The sequence below is a fragment of the Pinus tabuliformis genome, chromosome 7, assembly GCF_031772625.1.
Source record: "Pinus tabuliformis cultivar Carrire ecotype Pingquan chromosome 7, CPIR1, whole genome shotgun sequence".
NCBI lineage: Eukaryota > Viridiplantae > Streptophyta > Pinopsida > Pinales > Pinaceae > Pinus > Pinus tabuliformis.
The window spans coordinates 1164676381-1164685130 of record NC_142293.1 but is presented as its reverse complement, the minus strand read 5'-3'; the positions used below and the strand labels follow the sequence as shown (position 1 = coordinate 1164685130).

At 36.5% G+C, this 8750-nt stretch overlaps 1 long non-coding RNA gene across 1 annotated transcript; it reads left to right on the top strand.

Annotated features, from left to right (window-relative positions):
* The first annotated feature begins 2954 nt into the window (after positions 1-2954).
* On the top strand, positions 2955-7404 carry LOC149251617 (uncharacterized). The gene is made up of 2 exons (XR_016266905.1): positions 2955-3849; positions 6735-7404. It is a non-coding gene; the product is annotated as an uncharacterized LOC149251617 (long non-coding RNA).
* The last annotated feature ends 1346 nt before the right edge of the window (positions 7405-8750 follow it).

The window sequence follows — 8750 nt, the reverse complement described above, 5'->3', positions numbered from 1 at the left end:
CATAAAATTTCCATAAACCAAGGGCTCCTAAGTCCCTAAAAGTGTTGTTCTAACCCCTAAAGGAACAAGCTCAACTGATTACAACTTCTCCCAGAAGTTCTCCATGAAAAACTGCTCAGAACTAGTCAAAACGAGATCATTTCACCTGCTCCATAGGCAAAGTGCATTGCATCTCACCTAAGTACACTCTGTGGGTGTGTTGCATTTCAAAAAGCCCTTCTATGGGGTGCGATGGGCGAGAAGTGACAAATGGCGGTGTCAATCCGCGAGGTGGAGAGGCATGGAATCTTCCAGAAACTTCTCCTATGACACTTGCCTCTCTTAATTCGATCAAGGATGAGTAAGAGATCATCAATATCCAAGTGGAAGCAAGAACTATCAGAGGGAAGACACTAATCAAATCACAAGCTGACTCATCTCCCTTACAGATATCTATATATGGATCCCTCATCCCATTGATCCAGAGGCTGGAATTTTGCATCTTGTAAGGAATTGCTGTTGGTTTCTTGAGACAACATCATAGTGTTGGGTGATCTAATCTTTGTATGAGGTGAAGAAGGGCTTACTTGCTGAGAGGATGATGCTGGGTTAGAAAAACTGGTTGTAACTCCCTTGGCTCTTTCTTGATTATCAATAAAAGCTATTAAAGTTTTCCTCCATACTCTTGTGTCATTTATGTTTTATGCATTTGTATGGTCAATTTACATCTAATCCTAGATTGTTTATGATTATAGATTCATGTTCTTGTATAGTGTTATGCTACTCTGATTCTACAGGTACTCTATGAAGCTGGGTGTACAAGGAAGCAAGTATCAAAGGACTATCAGAAGAGAGAGGAATCGACCTAGGAGCCAAGCGCAAGACAAAGGTTGGTCTCCTCTATTCCTCTCTCATCTATCTTTCATAAAGGAAAAACAAAAGTAGCTTTACTTTGTTTCTAAGGTAGCTATCACACCTTAGTGGGATAAGCAGTTCTGTATAGACACTTTTCCCTGTAACACATAGTGACATGGCACTATCTGGTATGCTAATCTTAGAATGGAAATATATTTTGATCCGAGAGTTGGATTGAGATAAATTTTATATCATTATAAAGGTCTCGACGAGAAAAACACAATGATGTCATCTATTTTAAGTTTTGGTAAGGTTGAAAAGGTCAAAAAAAATCTAGCCCCCATTTCCATACTTAGACATTGGAGGTCGAGTGATCAAAGTAATTTCCTCCTACCTAGGGGCTAGGGATAAGTTACAGTAAAACTTCGTGATATAATCAAGAGACCAAAGAATTGGTAGAGACAAAGAGAAAATTTCTACAACATACAGAATGAAGAGGATAGATCAAGAGAAGTGTGTGAGAACCAAAGAAAGTATATACTAGTGAACTTGTGAATTTTGCAAACTGAAAAAGATCCATATGTGGGTGTTGAAAATGTGATTTTGAATAGAATGGGACTAAAATTCCTATAAGTCACATCCATTTTGGTATGGAAGTTCAATCTTAATCGTATTGAACAAGGAATTAGTGACTCGAAGCCTTAAACTTGAGATGCAAGGGCCTAAAAGAAATTTTAAATAACTTGTTTGATAAAGGAGAGATCCAAGCCTTAGATGCTGAAGAAACACAAGGAGATTTATATATTAGTGAATGGGTCCCTTTTGCATTGTGCAGGCCCTAGATGGCCATATTTATTTTGTTAATAGGCCTTGGATCAACAATTGAAGTGCAAAAACCATGAATATTGTATGGAAGGAGAGTTTCCTTCATTACTTCTACTTAACTTTAAACCCTCTCTAAACCATGAGTGAAGGTTTCCCTTAAGGCATCAAAATCTACCTCAGGGTAGCTAGATACATTAAATACGACAATGTTGTTGAGCCTAAAGTTGGGTGGAGAGAGACTCTCCCTTCTTGAATTCAACAAGTTTAAGTGAAAGAGATAAACTTGTGTATCCCTTGCTTGCTAATGAAATGGTATTGATGTTCAATAATTTATGAATATTTCTATGTTGGTGACTATGCTTGTTTGTAATGGTGAGCTAAAAGTTGTTATGGTGATTTCTTCAACATGTATGAATAAAAAGATACAAGTAGGATTGGAATTTGGATTCCTTGTTACCTGTCAAACAATTTTTTTTTTTATGTTTTGGGTCTTTATGCTTCCCATGAAGGAATGTCATGTTTAAAAATTTAGCGATGTTTATTAATCCTTGACCAATAAATATTTTATTAAAAAATAACCCTTCAATAATATAATTATGTTAAAAAATACATATTTATTATGAGGTACACATTATTATTATGAAATGAGACTTTTTTTATAATATGACATTTTTATTATTACGCCGTAAGGCGTTTCCCTTTGAAATAGACTCCCTCTCCATACCACTTGTCTCATTGTGCATCGTCGATCTTACATGTTAGACGATTAAAACAAATTCTACCGTTCGATCCTGTTAGGTTTGTAACTACCCAAACATGAGTATTTATTGTTCAAAACATTACCGCTACGAGGCTCCATGCCACTGGTAGGTTTATGTGGCAGTTAGGTCTCGCTTGGTTTTTCTGACAGCTAGGTCTTGCTACTCCGCGCCGTGTCACTGTGTGCGGTTGTGCATCATCCAATCGTTTTGTTAGACCATCAGATTGGATTATTATATCAATCGCCTATTCTTCCGTTCGTATGTTTTAATAAGTGAAGGGTTTGCACAACATTCAAAGTTGCAGCCATAGTTTCAAAAAGGATTCTGGAGGAGCTCCAGGATTTGTAGTGGTATCCCCAAACATCTTGTAGTGGTATCCCCAAACATCTTGCAACGCAGTTATTTTTACACCCATTTCAGATTTTCCCCTTAAATTGATTCTTGGGTTTTCAAGCGAATGTTTGTTTTGTTTTATGCAGCTTTCTGGCGCAAAGAATATGTAACTGTTCCATCTTTTTGTATGTATGATGTTCTAGCTTTTTGTATGTGGGTTGTGTTTTTTTTAAGGGTTCGAAAGTTACCTGCATATGTATGTTGGATGCTTCCTCCCTATTTAACCAGAGTTTCAATTGGAATCGCTCCACAATATCGAGAAATGGCATTCCAATGGGTGATTTGTCTGGGTAATGTCTGAATTGCAACTATTATAGTTTGCCTTTTCCCTATTTTAGTTTACTCAATATGCATGTAATTTCTGGTTTTGGTTTTTTTCCATGGTGTGTGTTTCTTAATTTCATTGCTCGCTTTTTTTGGGTAGGATTAAGTTTTATTTGTGGGGATTTCAATTTATAGGCTTTATTGTGCTTCTTTCTTTTTTATGGGTGTCAAAAAAGATTCTGAAGGAGCTCACGGATTCGCAGAGGGATCCCCTAACATCTTGCAGCGTTGGTATTTTTATACCCATTTCAGATTTGCCCTTTAAAATGATTCCTAGATTTTCAAGCAAATGTGTGTTTTGTTCCGTAAGTGTTCCAACTTTTTGTATGTATGTTGTTCTAGCTTTGCTGCAGAAAGTGCGGTTGGATAAACTTTCATAATTACGTGTATGATGTCTTTTTATTTGTATTTAAACAGACTTCGGTTTTTGCTGGTTTTGTTGCCCACTTCTAACCATGAAATTCCCAGTGCCATATTATTTTTTCTGTGTGACAATATATGTCACCATAATAATCCATGTAGTGCAATTCTTGCTGAAGAGGTGAATGTAGGATCGATCTTGAGACCTTCTGACCACCAACCCTTCTGGTTGTCTCCGGTTGGGTTCCTACCCATGCTCAATGCTCATTTGCGCGTTCCCTTCAGCCTGCAAGTTGACCCTTCCCACCCTGCAACTTACAACAGGAAAACTGGGGCATCGAGGGTTCTGACAGTAGGCACTCTTCTTTTATCTTTAATTTTTGCATAATTTTCTCTTTGCTCTTAATTTTCTATTTGCAGTGATTAAATAAATATGTATTTGAGCCATGGATAGCTGATGGAGTTATTTTTCATCGAGAACTCACTATTGTTGCAGGGTGGACCAAGAAAAGATTGCATGTCTTAACTGATTTTATTTTTTATTATACACAATCAACTTAAACTATTCATATAAATAATTAGTATAGTTCTTGCCATAAGGAATATCACAGATAAAAAATGAAGTCACTGCACACAACTCAAATGTAAGTTGGATTTACGAAAAAACTGGAGTAATTCTAAAATTGGTAAAATATATGTTTCTGTATTCACGCATATTAATTTTTATTAAGTTTGTAATACAAAATTGGTAAAATATATATTTTTTTTTGTTCATGCATATTAACTTTTATTAAATATTTAGTACAATGCCGGGTGGATAAATTTATCACTAATTTTTTTTTTACAGTAATATGTGAATACAATTGCATTATTCATGTCATAATTTTTACATTTAAAATATTTATACTTGCCAGAACAGCTTCCACCGAAATGGATTCCCAGAACATAACCAATTTTCCAAATCTTCAAGTGCCTGGGCGCATCCTGTAATGACTTCTTCCTTAGAGCAGAGATACCCTTCTTCAAACCCTAGATGCAATCCTCCTGGAGCAATAAAAAATAAGTGTCCCTGTACACATCAATAGAGCCATAGCTTCCCCTCTTAACACAAGGGAATCCCTTCAAACAATTTCCCGAAGCCTCATCATATGTATGTAAACCTGTAATTTCAGGTAACAACGACATTTTATTCCATGGAAGATTAACGTTTGTTAAGGAAATTGCATTTCCCGCCTAAGCGGTGAGCAAACCCAGAAGGAATTGGCAGTGGCAATCAATGTTTTCTCCACTCTTTCTTTGAAACACGATGTCATTCAACAACGACAAAACATCATAAACTGTTTCAGGACAGTATTCTGCAAGGCGTATTATGAACTTCTTGAGCATCTTTTCTGCTGAAGCTGAGTTGAATATATCTACAATATACTCTTCCAGAGACCAATGCAAGAGAGAAGTACCACTAAAAATCCTATAGAATTTCTTCAACCTTGCAGTATATAATTCTGCCTCGTTGCCATGCGAGATAATGTTAACTAACTCTAATACAGAGTATACAAGTTTAAAACACGACTTCTGTAAATTTAATACCTGCAGAAATCCAGCTGGGCATTTTCTAATGTCTCGCAGAACATTGCTTTTGGTGCCTGGAATGTCTTCTTGGTGAGTTATGATTATTCGTTATGATAATTTAGTTAGCCTACGAGCTAGAAATACTGAAATTTTCTCCAGTCTATTGGCTAAAATCTTTCTCTTGCAGGTTGATTGCATACTGGGTGACAATCCAAGGGCCACAAGTTACATGGTGGAATATGGACCAAAGTATCCTCGTCAGTTCCACCACAGGGCTTCCTCCATTGCATCACAAAGAGGATTCAACCTTTCTTAGTTGCAAAGGAGGATATTCGACATGGTTTGATTGCTAGTGGAATGACCCTAATGTTTTATTTGGTATTGTTGTTGCAGGACCTGATAACAATGATAACTTCGTAGATGCAAGAGACAACTATAAGCGGACAAAACCTACAAACTACAACAGTAGGCCTATGGTGGGATTTTTGGCCAGACTTTAGGGGGGGGAATTGCTGGAAATGGCCTATGGTGGGATTTTTGGCCAGACTTTATAGGGAAATTGCTGGAAATGAACAGAGTCTTCCAAGTAGCCTTCTCTTATAGGATGCAATTAATTTGGTTTTAGTTTGTTTTAGTGATAATGTTGTTGGTGGTGTTCTAATAGTTGTTTCTTTAAATTGTTGTTCCTAGGCCTGGATCAGGTTCAGGTTCCCTTGCTCCAACTCATGATCTACCTCAAAATCCAAAACCTAAGCCAAAGTCCTCTCCAACAAGTAGGAGCTATACACAGATTGTTTTCCAACAGTTCTATTTACAGAGAGAGGGTTTCATTTATAGTGGAAGCCATAGTGAGAAGCATCATTCCTACCAATTGTGCTCTCCTTTTGTTGCAGAGCATAAAATAGAGAGGACGCACACTCTGCATTGGAAATTGTTGGCTTTAAGATTTCGAAAACTAGGTCAACATTCACAGCCATGATCCCTGAAATTCTTGAGAATTCAATCAAAAGCCCAACGTAAGTTGAACTGTCACTTGCGATGCTTTCCACATGACATATCCACACTCTGATGGACTTGGAGTTTCAATGTGCATTCGGAAAGCTCTGGCAAATGTAGGAAGTTTACCAAAGGAGGTCAGTGTTTTTGATTTTTTAATAAAGGATTATCAATGTTGTAGAATTACTACAGTTTTAATATTTTATTGAAACTTGTAAATGCTTAATTACCAATTATCATATCCTCAATAACAATGCAGGTCAACTATATCAATACACATGCAACCTCAACCCAAGTAGGAGATCTGGCATAGATTAATGCTATCGATAAGGTTTTTAAGGATACTTCTAGTATTAAATTGAATGGAATTTTACTAGAGATATAGTTTGGGCTGCATGATAAATTTAGCAGACAATTGACATTTATATGTGGTTTATTATCAGTTCCTCATGCAAGGTAGGGGTGGGCAAAACCTAGCAGTTCTGCAACAATACCAACAAAAAGATGGGTATTACATGTGTGCATGTGTTCAAAAGAATGGAGAAAACGTACAAAGAACACCAGATTTGTTTGTCTTGACATTAATCTGTCCTCATGAATACATTATACACGTATGCTCTATCTTGATAACAAGTCACAAAGTGGACTAAATGAGTGTTTCTCTGTATTCAGGTGGACTGTTGTACTCACAGAAATGGAACAATATGCATGTTGTGACAAGTGCCTTATTCTTGCTCATATTCTACTCTGATTATTTGTCTTCTGCTGGAAAGCAATTCCAATGTCCTCGTTAGAATAACCTTGAGAAGGGAAAATAGTGTGGAAGCTGACTCAAAAAATGTGAAAAGCGAATTCCACAATTTGAAGAGAAGGGTGATAGAACAAGAAGTAGAATTAAAATTTAAGATAATTAAGAGAAAAATTGTCTCAGATCAGGAAGCGGTTAGAGATTAAAAAAGGGAGAGCAGCATGGAGGACAAGAATGGATTATTATTGAATGATGAAGCTCCTTATAGAAATTCTAATCCGTCTTTTAAAATATTGAAAAATGAAATAATATACGGAAGCAAGGCACTACATAAGGAACCAGACAACCTTTTAGATACCCTGCTGCCCAGAAAGGCACCACCTGCAATCCTTTTTGTCATTTTGATCTATAGGATGATATCTAATAATAGTTTTTGTGGGTGTCATGGATTAGTTGTCTAATTGGAAAAAAGGAAGATTGCCAAAATCCCATGGCATATGGAGAGTGCAGTGGCACAACATATGCTCTTTGGCAATGGACTCAGAAGTTTCCTAAACGATAGCAGAATGCTGGCTATTAGCAGTCAATGCATCAGTACATGGTGTTGTGATTATACACAATCAACTTAAACTATTCATCGAAGTAATTAGTATAGTTCTTGCCATAAGGAATATCACAGATAAAAAATGAAGTCACTGCACACAACTCGAATGTAAGTTGGATTTACAGAAAAACTAGAGTAATTCTAAAATTGGTAAAATATATGTTTTTGTTTCACCCATATTAATTTTTATTAAGTTTGTAATACAAAATTGGTAAAATATATTTTTTTTGTTCATGCATATTAACTTTTATTAAATATTTAATACAATGCCGGGTGGATAAATTTATAACTAATTTTTTTTTGCAGTAATATGTGAATACAATTGCATTATTCATGTCATAATTTTTACATTTAAAATATTTATACTTGCCAGAACAACGTCCACCGAAATGGATTCCCAGAACAGCTTCCACCGAAATGGATTCCCAAAACATAACCATTTTTCCAAATCTTCAAGTGCCTGGGCGCATCCTGTAATGACTTCTTCCTTAGAGCAGAGATACCCTTCTTCAAACCCCAGATGCAATCCTCCTGGAGCAATAAAAAATAAGAGTCCCTGTACACATCAATAGAGCCATAGCTTCCCCTCTTAATACAAGGGAATCCCTTCAAACAATTTCCTGAAGCCTCATCATATGTTTGTAAACCTGTAATTTCAGGTAACAACGACATTTTATTCCATGGAAGATTAACGTTCGTTAAGGAAATTGCATTTCCCGCCTAAGCGGTGAGCAAACCCAGAAGGAACTGGCAGTGGCAATCAAGTTCTCCACTCTTTCTTTGAAACACCATGTCATTCAACAACGGCAAAACATCATAAACTGTTTCAGGACAGTATTCTACAAGGCGTATTATGAACTTCTTGAGTAGCTTTTCTGCTGAAGCTGAGTTGAATATATCTACAATATACTCTTCCAGAGACCAATGCAAGAGAGAAGTACCACTGAAAATCCTATAGAATTTTCTTCAACCTTGCAGTATATAATTCTGCATCATTGCCATGCGAGATAATGTTAAATAACTCTAATACAGAGTATACAAGTTTAAAACATGACTTCTGTAAATTTAATACCTGCAGAAATCCAGCTGGGCATTTTCTAATGTCTCGCAGAACATTGCTTTTGGTGCCTGGAATGTCTTCTTGGTGAGTTATGATTATTCGTTATGATAATTCAGTTAGCCTACGAGCTAGAAATACTGAAATTTTCTCCAGTCTATTGGCTAAAATCTTTCTCTTGCAGGTTGATTGCATACTGGGTGACAATCCAAGGGCCACAAGTTACATGGTGGGATATGGACCAAAGTATCCTCATCAGTTCCACCACAGGGCTTCCTC